Below are 13416 nucleotides of genomic sequence, written 5' to 3'. Positions count from 1 at the left end.
TGTTGCTAGCAATTTGATTGAGGCATATACCAATTTGGATATTGATTATGAGGTTCAAAAGGCTATAAAACCTTAGAAGGAGGATTATTCCAAGGTAATAACCCAAGATAAATCCAACTAGGAGCCGATTGATTTTGCCATTGATTAAGATTTCTATAAGAGGTAATATAAGATAGGGGATCTTCAGGCATACCTACCTTTTATTTGTTGAACACAATGTACCATTGAGAGGGGGGTGAATCAGTGGTTCCTAAATTCTTTTCTTTCTAAACAACCTTGGAATACCAGTTATCACCCTAAGCACTAAACAATCAAACCGGTAAGACAAATGTGGATATCAAAAGAGGCAAACACACAAATGCAACCCACAACACCAAATGTATGAGGAAAACCTGATATGGGAAAAGCCTTAGTGATAAATGTTGCTAGAGTCTACTACTCCAATCTAGCCTCATAATGAAACAATGGATTACAATGATTTAGGGTACAAACCCAAGGAGCACCAATCCCTACTGATTTAGGGCACCAACCCAAGGAGAACCAATCCCTGCACTAAGCTCCAACTTGGTGATGTATAATGAAATACAATTTTGATATAGTTATAGCACCTGGTTGCAAATGAGTTATGCAACACATGATCAAAATATTTGTCGGTTAACAACCTCCTCTTCTTCACTAGTTCTCACACTAATGGTTATCATATTACTCTCTTTGATCACTCATTGGTTACTCATAGCCCCTCTTCTATCTCCCTCAGCCTCACACCACACTGTGCCACCCTTGGATGCCTTCTTGACCAATCACACCTCACCGGCTAGCTTGACTATTAGAATTACAATAGTTTACCAGTTACTCTATCTCTACTGGTTAGACCCTCTCACAGGTTCGCCTACTAACTCACTCTACAAATTTCCCAAAACAAACTCTAAGGAAGATGATCTTTCTCCTTTCTTAGGCTCTCTTCTCTCTCATTCTTCACATCAAGAATCAACTGATTTCAATCTCAAGCTCACATATTTATCTTCTAGGGTTCCTGCCAAAACAACATTCAAACAATGTCGTGTTAGGTTTTGCCTTCACCAACTTGATCTGTATTGGATTTGATTTGATCTACTTTTCCAGAGAGATGATCTTCATGTCATCAATCAACACCACCAACGCCTCACATTCCAATGTGCATTTTCTAAATCTGGAGGTCTGCACCATGCTTTTATGCTTTTCTTTGTCACTGCCATTAATGGCTTGACTATTTTCTTCAGCAAATGAGTACGAAGATCATATCTTCTTGCACGATAAGTTCAATCACTTTCCAGCTTGTCTTACTTGAGTCAAAATCTTCTATCATACTCCCATGAGTTTCAGGTTCTTCATAAAAGCTGGCCTACTTGCTGACTGTTATGTAAATGCACACTTCACCTACCTGTGCATGATCACCACCTAGCTTCCAGCTGTAATCTTTGTTGACATCTATCTCTTCTTGGGTTTCTATGTCACTTTAACATTCTTCATTGACCAAGATTGACTACCAGTTCAACTCACCTTACTGGTAAAAGATAACTCCATCGGTGGGCCTTCATACCTTCATACCTCTTCTCTGTCAGTGGATCAACTTGACCTTCCATCAAACATGTTGGTCCTATTACTCAGTCCATTTATCGGCAGCATTGATCTTCTTTGAGTATATCAGTTTACATCCTCCAGTTCTTCTCTTGCTTACTTTCTTGCTTGCCTTACCAGTAGTCCTACTTTATCGATAGATGACACATTTCATGTGTACCAGTAACTTAGCTTCAATCTTCTTACATACATATGGATTGACATCATCATGTCTTACTTCTCCCATACTGGTCACCACTTCTTACTCAACGGTGACCATGCCAAACCAATTAACATCACTAAAAACTTAATGCCAACAATGCCAACAATCTCCCCCTTTGGCATTGATGTCAACTTACTGCAAGACTTCAGACCGGTAGATTTCTCCCCCTTTGACACAATGACAAAGGGTCAGAGTATTGTATACTGCATCTTTGATTCATACCTATCTCCCCCTTAGTCAAATCTTCTATTAGTGATTACAGTCAGTACTGAGACATACAACCTTTAACTTTCCCTATGATCAACATGTGGTTCAAGAGTTATAGATTCTTCTATGAAATCCTCCTGAACCATATAACTCCTTACTAACTTAAGTGCATAAGGTAGGTGAAACAACTCGCAACTTGTGTCTTAAGTACTCAAAAGTTCTTACTAAGAATGGTTTGGTAAAAATGTCTTCCACTTGTTCTCTTGTAGGGACATAGTCCATCTTTACTTCATGTCCTTCAACCTTCTCTCTGAGAAAATGATACTTGATGACTATATGCTTTGTCCTGGAATGCATCACCAGATTCTTTGATATGTTAATGGCACTTGAATTATCACACTGGATGGGAATAGGATTAGAGATGTCCACCTATATGTCCTTGAGGGTTTTCTTCATCCAAAGCACCTGAGAGAAACATGTAGCAACAACAATGTATTCTACTTCAACAGTTGATAGGGAGACTGAATCCTGCTTCTGGCTATGCCACGAGACCAACTAGTCACCTAGGAAAAATGCACCACCACTTGTGCTCTTCCGGTCATCAATGCAACCTACACAATCAACATCAGTGTATGCTTCCAAGATGAATGCCCATTGTTTAGGGTACCACAAACCATAATTGAGTATTCCTTGTAGGTACCTAAAAATTCTGCTTACAACATTCATATGTGACTTCATAGGTGTAGCTTGAAATCTAGGCATAATGCACACTACCTCCATTATATCCAGTCTAGAAGCAATAATATACAATAGGCTTCCTATCATAGATCTATATAATATCTGATTCACCACCGATGATTCATCATTCTTGCTTAGTTTTCTTCCAGCCACCATGGGAGTACTTACCGATTTGCTGTCCTCCATTTCAAATTTCTTCAACATATCCTTTGCATACTTGGTTTGTGAGATAAAGATTCCCTTATCTTGTTGTGATATCTGCAAACCAAGGAAATATGTCAATTCTCCTAGCATTGACATCTCAAATTTTGACTGCATCTGATCAGCAAATTCTTTGCAAAGGGTGTCCTTGTTGCCTCCAAAAATAATGTCATCTACATACACAACCACAATGATCATGTGGTTTCCATCTTTCTTGATGTATAAATTATTGTCACCACACCCATTTTTGAATCCTTACTCCTTCAGGTATAGATCTAACCTTGAATACCATTCTCCAGGAGATTTCTTTAAACCATACAAAACTTTCTTCAACTGGCACACAAAGGTTTCATCATCATGTAGCGAAAAACCTTTTGGTTGCTCCATGTGCACTTCTTCTTCCAAATTTCCATTGAGGAAGAAAGATTTTACATCCATTTGATATACTTTATAACCCTTGTAGGCAGGAAAGGCTAGAAACATTCTAATTGCTTCTAATCAAGCTACCAATGCAAATGTTTCTTCAAAATCAATGCCCTCTACTTGAGAGTAACCCTTGCACACAAGTCTAGCTTTATGCCTAACAATTTTACTTTCTTCATTCATCTTATTTCAGTAGACCCATTTAGTGACAATGATGTTCTTGTCTTTCTATCTAGGGACTAATTCTCAAGTCTTTTTCTTCTCAATCTGTTGCAACTCTTCTTCCATGGCATCCATCCATTTTTTACTTTTGTTGGCCTCATTGAATGTTTTAGGTCCTACTTCAGTCATGAGGAAGAAGTTGACTTGTTCATAATTCCAGGCAAGTCTTCTCCTATTCTACACACCATCACTCTTATTACCTAAAATCTGCTCTTCTAGATGGTTCATCTACACATAGCGGTTAGGAGCCTTTTTGGATGCTTCTTCTTGTTCATTGTTTGACCGAGCTTCCTCACCTTCATCACCAGAATCATCATACTAGTTTACCTACGATTGTCTTCCTTTGTGCATATCCTCATCAACTCTTACATGCACACTCTCAATGACTCTTCTTAGTCTTTTGTTGTAGCATTTATAGGCCTTGTTGTTAGATGAGTAACCAAGGAAGATTCCTTCATCACTCCTGGAATCAAAATGCCTAGACCATCGATATCTCTCTTGATAAAACACTTTCTTCCAAATACCTTGAAGTATTTGACTGATGGTTTCCAGTCATACCACAACTCATAAGGTGTCATTCTGGTTTTTTTTCTTAGTTGAACCCAGTTCAACATATATGTAGCAATATGAACCACTTCCTTCCAATATATTTCTAGAAAACTAGCCTCATTTAACATGGTTTTGGCCATCTCCTTTATTGTCATGTTCTTCCTTTCTACCACACCATTTTTTGTGGTGTCCTAGGGGCTTATTATTTCCTTCTAATTCCATGTCTTTCATAGTAATCTTCAAACTCATTTGATGTGAACTCTCCACCCTAGTATGATCTTAGACATTTCATCTTCCACCCACTTTCCTTCTCCACCATCTTCCTAAATATCTTGATTCTGTCAAATGCTTGTGATTTATCTTGTAGGAAAGTGACCCATGTCATTCTTGAATAGTCATCAATGAAGACCATAAAATATCTTTCACTAGCAAGAGCTCTTGTCCTAGTTGGACCACACAGATTTGTATGTAAAATTTTAAGTGGTCTTGAGGTGTTGTGTTCTTTTGTTCTGATGCTCACCTTAGTCTTCTTCCCTTTCACACATTCATCCCAAAATGTGCTTACCGGTTTGATGATGGGTGAAATATTTCTTACACACCCCATTTTTCTTATTGCAACTAAGTTATCAAAATTTATTTGGCCTAATATTCTGTGCCACAAACAACTTTCATCCACTTGTCCCAACAAACATTATGATTAAAAACATTATTTCAGATTGTATAAATTACAACCTATCTTCTTCCTTCGGCTACAGTCTAACCGATACTCTCTTTCTTTATCTTGCAATCGGTAGAATCAAAGATGAATTTGTAACCTTTGTCACACATCTGACTCACACTTAGCAAGTTGTGTTTTAGGCCTTCCACATAATAGACATCATGTGCCTTCAATTTTCCATCAATATTTAGAGCACCTTTTCCCTTTATTTTGATGGATGAGTTGTCTCTGAATCTTACTGAACCACCATTCCAATCTTCAAGCTTGATAAATTTCTTTTTATCACTAGTCATGTGTTTGGAACAACCACTGTCTACAACCCATATATTTTTCCTTTCAACATGTAAGGCAGTCTGCACTATCGGACTTGATTATGCCTTGTCGTTTTCAATCTCAACCCATACCGATTTGTTTTCCTTCTTCTTATCAGTTGCTATTTTGTGCTCCAGTTTAACTACTAGTTCTTGATCAGGGTCTATCCTCTTCTTCTTGATTTTCCCATTTTTACAAAAAAATTCTATATGTCCAAACTCTTGACAGTTAGAGCATTTCACATTTTCATTTAAGGATGAATATTTGAAACTATTGTAGGACACTAGTTTATTCTTCCTACATTGAAAACTCCTATTACCAAATCCATTGTAATAATAACAAACAACATTCATATCCCAGAGTGCATTAAATGGATTTATACTTTCATAACTCATAATGGGCTTATTAGTTAATCTACAGTAAGCTATCCTATGTCCAAATTTATTACACCCATAACAATAACCATGAAAGTTTGGAACATACCGGTTAGGTTGCCTTGGTCCTACAAATGACTGCCTCACCAGGGGTCTTCCTTTCATGTTGCTAAGTCTGGTGAATCCTTCATGATCAATTCTTGCATTTCTCCTTGGATCTTCATGTCGGTACATTGAGTGTGGCCTCCGGTTCATTGATTGGGTATACCAGTTTGTGTGGCGGTTTTTAACAACATTTGCATATGTCTTCTTACTGGTATCCTTGCTTACCATGAATATCTTCTTCTCTTCACCTTCATTTGAATAATTCAATTGTATCTCCTTATCAGATGTGTCTCTTCTATTTGAACTTTGATCTACTTCAAATCCTAAGCTACTAGTATCTTTAGATGGCTTATGTTTTCTCATCATCTTGGAAAGTTAAAGGTTGAATGTCTCAGTACTGGCTGTAATCACTAAGAGAATATTTAATTAAGGGGGAGATAGGTATTAATAAAAGGGGGAGTATACAATACCCTGGCCCTTTGTCATTGTGTCAAAGGGGGAGAAATCTACCAGTCTAGAGTCTTGCAGTAAGTTGACATCAATGCCAAAGGGGGAGATTGTTGGCATTATTGGCATTAATTTGTCATTGATGTCAACTGGTTTGGCATGGTCACCATTGAGTAATAAGTTTGGTGACCAATATAGGAGAAGTAAGACATGATGATGTCAATCCATATGTATGTAAGTAGATTGAAGGTAAATTACTGGTACACATGAAATGTGTCATCTACCGGTAAAGAAGGACAACTGGTAAGGCAAGCAAGCAAGCAAGAGAAGAACTGAAGGATGTAAACTTGTATACTCTAAGATGATTAATGCTTCTGGTAAATGGACTAAGTAATAGGACCAACATGTTTGATGGAACACCAAGTTTCCTACCATGAATGTCTTCTTCTCTTCACCTTCATTTGAAGAAGTGAATTGTATCTCCTTATTGGATGTGTTTCTGTTGTTTGAAATTTGATCTTCTTCAAATCCTAAGCTACTGATATCTTTAGATGACTTCTATTTGCTCAACATCTTGGCTTCTGTTTGCTCAACATCTTGTATATCTTTAACTTTCCCTATGATCAGCATGTGGTTCAAGAGTTATAGATGCTTCTATGAACACCCCCTAAACCATATAACTCTTTACTAACTTAATTTCATAAGGTAGGTGAAACAACTCCCAGCTTATGTCTTAAGTACTCAAAAGTGCTTACCGGCAATGCTTTGGTGAAAATGTCTGCCACTTGTTCTCCTGTAGGGACATAGTCCATCTTTACTTCATGTCCTTCAACCTTCTCTCTGAGAAAATGATACTTGATGACTTTATGCTTTGTCCTAGAATGCATCATCGGATTATTTGATATGTTATCAGATTACTCTCTCTGATCACTCATCGGTTACTCCTAGTCTCTCTTCTATCTCCCTCAGCCTCACACCACATTGTTTCACCCTTGGATTCCTTCTTGACTAATCACACCTCACCAGTTATCTTGACTGTTAGAACTACAATAGTTTATCGGTTACATTGTCTCTATCGATTAGACCCTCTCACCCATTCACCCGCTAACTCACTCTGAAAATTTCCCAGGACACATTCTAAGGAAGATGATATTTCTCCTTACTCAGGCTCTCTTCTCTCTCACTCTTAGCATCAAGCATCAATTGATTTCAGTCTTGAGCTCACATATTTATCTTCTAGGGTTTCCACCAAAACAACATTCAAATAGTGTCGTGTTAGGTTTTTCCTTCACCAACTCAATCCATATTTGATTTGATTCAATCTTCTTTACCAGAGAGATGATCTTCATGTCATCAATCAACACCACCAATGACTCACGTTCCAATGTGTATTTTCTAAATCTGGAGGTCTGCACCATGCTTTTTTGCTTTTCTCTGTCACATGCAATGGCTCGATAGTTTCCTTCAACAAATGAGTATGAAGATCAGATCTTCTTACATGGTTAGTTCAATTTCTTGTCTGTTTGTCTTACTCAAGCGACAATCTTATGCCATCCTCCCATGACTTGCAAATTCTTTATAAAACTTGACCTGCTTGCTGACTGTAACATCGATGCACACTTCACTAACATATGCATGATCACCACCTGGTTTCCAGCTGTCATCTTTATTGACATCCACCTCTGCTTGGTTTTCTATGTCAATTTGACATTCTTCATTGACCATGATTGACTACTAGTTCAAATCACCTTACTCATAAAACCTTAGTCTACTGGTGGGCCTTCATACTTGAAGACCCCTTTTCTATCGATGGATCAACTTGGCCTTCCATCAAACATGTTTGTCCGATTACTCAGTCCATTTATCAGAATCATTAATCTTCTCAGAGTATACTAGATTACATCCTTCAGTTCTTCTCTTGCTTGCTTGCTTGTCTTACTAGTCATCCTTCTTTACTGGTAGATGACACATTTCATGTGTACCGGTAACTTACCTTCAATCTGCTTACATACATATGGATTGGCATCATCATGTCTTACTTCTCCTATACTAGTCATCAACTTCCGACTCAACAGTGACCGTACTAAACCAGTTGACATCAATGACAACTTAATACCAATAATGCCAACAATCTCCCCCTTTGGCATTGATGTCAACTTACTACAAGACTTTAGACTGGTAGATTTCTCCCCCTTTGACACAAAAACAAAGGGTCAAGGTACTATATACTCCCCTTTTGATTCATACCTATCTCCCCCCTAGTCAAATCTTCTCTTAGTGATTACAGTTGGTACTGAGACATACAACCTTTAACTTTCCCTATGATCAACATGTGGTTCAAGAGTTATAGATGTTGTTGTGAACTCCCCCTGAACCATATAACTCCTTACTAACTTAAGTGCATAAGTGTTAGGACCTGGAAGCAACTGAGAGGGGGGGGTGAATCAGTTGTCTATTAATTTCAACCCAAATATAACTTAATCAAACTTGATGCATAATACCGGTAAACAAAACTTAATGTCGGTTGACAGTTTAATAGTTGATAATAGTACCAGTAAAGTTTAATGTATGAAATAGAAAGATAAATAGCATCCACAACACATAACATAGATATTTGTACGTGGAAACCCTATAAGGGGAAAAACCATGGTGGGAAATTGTACCCACAATTAGATGATACTACTGCAGATAGTATGTGTGTACAAATGGGGTCTGTACATGCAGAAAAGCCAACTTCCTAGAGCTCATTGCTCAATCACAAGATGAGAGTCACATTGACTACAATTGAATGGTTAAATCCAATGATAATGTACTGCTTAAAATAGCATCTTTATATACTGGATTCAGTATTGGTTAAGCTCTGATTGTCTTCTTCATACCTTCCTTGAATCTTCAAATGATGTCTGCATGAATAACTCTGCTTATATTCACATATACCTTATTACATTCCTCTTCTACTTCTACATAATCTCACAAATGAGATCTTACATATATACCAAAACCTAAGACCAAATGTGTAGGTCGGATCACTAAGAATATTACAATTAAATCAATTACAAATGAATCAATATGTGATGCAACATGTCAGCTTAAATGCATTTACAATAATAACCAATTAATAAATCATCTCCAAAGTGTGTCATGCTGATCTGGAATAGATAACACTTGTCGATCGATAACCTAGACCAATTTGCTGGTAACAGTAAATATGCAAACTTGATTAGACCAATAACCAAATCACCAAAACAAAGTGTCCAAACCATGTCTTCGACATAACCAAGTAATCTCTAGATGATAACAGATCATCCTTAGTGCCGATGAACAATATAACTTGTCAGTGAACCAAATACCGGTGACTGTGCATAAGTCACTGAACATGCCAATGAACATAACCAAAGATCTCCAGTCCTGATAAGTGTGGACAAGTGTTGACATCAATGAAAAAACCAATGCAACACATCCATAATAACAATAATAAGGTAGGTGACACAACTCCCAACTTGTGTCTTAAGTACTCAAAAGTGCTTACTGGCAATGGTTTGGTGAAAATGTCTACCACCTGTTCTTGTATAGGGACATAGTCCATATTTACTTCCTCTCCTTCAACCTTCTCTCTAAGAAAATGATACTTGATGGCTATATGCTTTGTCCTGGAATGCATCACTGGATTTTTTGATGGCACTTGAATTATCACACTAGATGGGAATAAGATAAGAGATGTCCACATGTATGTACTTGAGGGTTTGCTTCATCTAAAGCACCTGAGAGCAGCATGTAGCAACATCAATGTATTCTACTTCAACAATTGATAGGGAGACTGAATCCTACTTCTTGCTATGCCATGAGACCAACCGATCACCTAGGAAGAATGTACAACCACTTGTGCTCTTCCGATCATCAATGCAACCTGCCCAATCAGCATCAGTGTATGCTTCCAAGATGAATTCCCCTTGTTTAGGGTACCACAAACCATAATTGAGTGTTCCTTGTAGGTACCTAAAAATTTTGTGCATAGCATTCATATGTGACTGCTTAGGTGCAGCTTGAAATATAGGCACCATGCACACTACCTGTACTATATCTAGTCTAGAATTAATAAGATACAATAGGATGCCTATCATGGATCTATACAATTTATAATCCACCACCTGTGATTTATCATTCTTGCTTAATTTTCTTCCGGTCACCATGGGAGTACTTACCGGTTTGCAATCCTCCATTTGAAATTTCTTCAACATATCATTTGCATAATTAGTTTGTGAGATAAATACTCCCTTATCTTGCTATGATATCTACAAACCAAGAAAGTATGCCAATTCTCCAAGCATTGACATCTTAAATTTTGATTGCATCTGATCAGAAAATTCTTTGCAAAGGGTGTCCTTGTTGCCTCCAAAAATAATGTCATCTACATACACAACCACAATGATCATGTGGTTTCCATCTTTCTTGTTGTATAAATTGTTATCATAACTCCCCTTTTTGAATCCTTTCTCCTTCAGGTATAGATCTATCCTTGAATACCATGTTCTAGGAGCTTACTTTAAACCATACAAGGCTTTATTCATCCAACACACAAAGGTTTCATCATCATGTAGTAGTTACCCTTTTGGTTTCTCCATGTACACTTCTTCTTACAAATTTCCATTAAGGTAGGTAGATTTTACATCCATTTGATATACTTTATAACCATTGTAGGTAGAAAAGGCTAGAAACATTCTAATTGCTTCTAATCTAGCTACCAGTGCAAATGTTTCTTCAAAATCAATGCCCTCTATTTGAGAGTAACCCTTGCACACAAGTCTATATTTATGCCTAACAATTTTACCTTCTTCATTTGTCTTATTTTGGTAGACCCATTTGGTGCCAATGATGTTCTTGTCTTTTGGTCTAGGAACTAATTCCCAAGTCTTGTTCTTCTCGATATGCTACAACTCTTCTTCCATGGCATCCATCCATTTCTAACTTTTGCTGGCCTCATTGAATGTTTTAGGTTGTACTTCAGTCATGAGGCAGAAGTTGACTTGTTCATCATTTCGGGCAAGTCTTCTCCTAGTCTGCACAATATCACTCTTATTACCTAAATCTTCTCTTTCAGATGGTTCATCTGCACATACTAGTTAGGAGCCTTTTTGGATGCTTCTTTCAGTTGATTGTCTTACTGAGCTTCCTCACCTTCATCACCAGAATCATCATAACGGTTTACCTATGATTGTCTTCCTTTGTGCATATCATCATCAGCTCTTACATGCACACTCTCAATGACTCTTCTTAGTCTTTTATTGTAGGATTTATAGGCCTTGTTGTTAGATGAGTAACCAAGGAAGATTCCTTCATCACTCCTAGAATCAAAACTACCTAGACCATCCATATCTCTCTTGATAAAACACTTGCTTCCAAATACCTTGAAGTATTTGACTAATGGTTTCCAGTCATACCACAACTCATAAGGTGTCATTCTATTGTTTGTTCTTAGTTGAACCCAGTTCAAGGTATATGGAGTAGCATGAACCACTTCCTTCCAATATATGTCTGGCAAACTGGCCTCATTTAACATGGCTCTGGCCATCTCCTTGACTATCTTGTTCTTCCTTTCTACCACACCATTTTGTTGTCGTGTCTGAGGGGCCAAGTATTTCCTTCTAATTCCATGTCTTTCATAGTAATCTTCAAACTCATTTGATGTGAACTCTCCACCCTAGTCTGATCTTAGACATTTCAAATTGCACCCACTTTCCTTCTCCACCATCTTCCTAAATATCTTGAATCTATCAAATACTTTTGATTTATCTTGTAGGAAAGTGACCCATGTCATTCTTGAATAGTCAGCAATGAAGAGCATACAATGTATTTCACCAACAAGAGCTCTTGTCCTAGTTGGACCACACAGATCTGTATGTACAATTTCAAGTGGTCTTGAGGTGTTGTGTTCTTTTGTTCTAAAGCTCACCTTAGTCTACTTCCCTTTCACACATTCATCACAAAATGTGCTTACCGGTTTGACGATGGCTGGAATATTTCTTACGCACCCCATTTTGCTAACTACAACTAAGTTATAAAAAATTATGTGGCCTAATCTTTTCTACCACAACCAGCTTTCATCCACTTGTCCCAACATACATTGGTATTCAAAACATTCTTTCAGATTGTATACATTACCATATGTCCTCTTTCCTTCGGCTACAGTCTATCTGGTACTCTCTTTCTTTATCTGGTAGCCGGTAGAATCAAAGGTGAATTTGTAACCTTTGTCACACATTTGACTCACACTCAGCAAATTGTTCTTTAGGCCTTCCACATAATACACATCACATGCCTTCAGTTTTCCATCAATATTTAGAGTACCTTTTCCCTTTATTTTGATGGATGAGTTGTCTTTGAATCTTACTGAACCCCCATTCCAATCTTCAAGCTTGATGAATTTCTCTTTATCACTGGTCATGTGGTGGGAACAACCACTTTCTACAACCCATAGATTTTTCCTTTCAGAATGTAAGGCAATTTGCACTATTAAACTTGATTTTTCCTTGTCCTTTTCTTTCTCAACCCATACCAGTTTGATTTCCTTCTTCTTGTTAGCTACTATTTTGTGGTCCGGTTTAACTACCAATTCTTGATCAATGTATGTCCTCTTCTTGATTTTCATTTTTTTACAAAAAATTGCTAGATGTCCAAACTCTTGACAGTTATAGCATTTCACATTTTCATTTAAGGATGAATCTTTGAAACTATTGTAGGACACTGGTTTATTCTTCCTACATTCAAAACTCCTATGACCAAATCCATTGCATTGATAATAGACAACATTCATATCCCAGAGTGCATTAAATGGATTTCTACTTTCATATCTCATAGTGGGCTTATTGGTTAATCTACAATCAGCTATCCTATGTCCAAATTTGTTACACCGATAAGAATAACCATGAAAGTTTGGAACGTATCGGTTAGGTTGCCTTGGTCCTCAAATGAGTGTCTCACCAAGGGTCTTTCTTTCATGTTGCTAACTCTGGTGAATCCTTCATGATCAACTCTTGCATTTCTCCTTGGATCTACATGTCAGTACATTGAGTGTGGCCTCTGGTTCATTCATTGTGTATACCGGTTTGTGTGGCAGTTTCTAACAACATCTCCATATGTCTTCTTACTAGTATCCTTTCTTATTGTGAATTTATTCTTCTCTTCACCTTCATTTGAAGAAGTGAATTTTATCTCCTTACTGGATGTGTCTCTACTATTGAACTTCATCCTTCTTCAAATCCTAAGCCACGGGTATCTTTAGATGGCTTTTGTTTGCTCAACAT

Source organism: Cryptomeria japonica, chromosome 11, assembly GCF_030272615.1.
Source record: "Cryptomeria japonica chromosome 11, Sugi_1.0, whole genome shotgun sequence".
NCBI classification, from domain to species: Eukaryota; Viridiplantae; Streptophyta; class Pinopsida; order Cupressales; family Cupressaceae; genus Cryptomeria; species Cryptomeria japonica.
Note: the sequence above shows the minus strand (reverse complement) of the source record.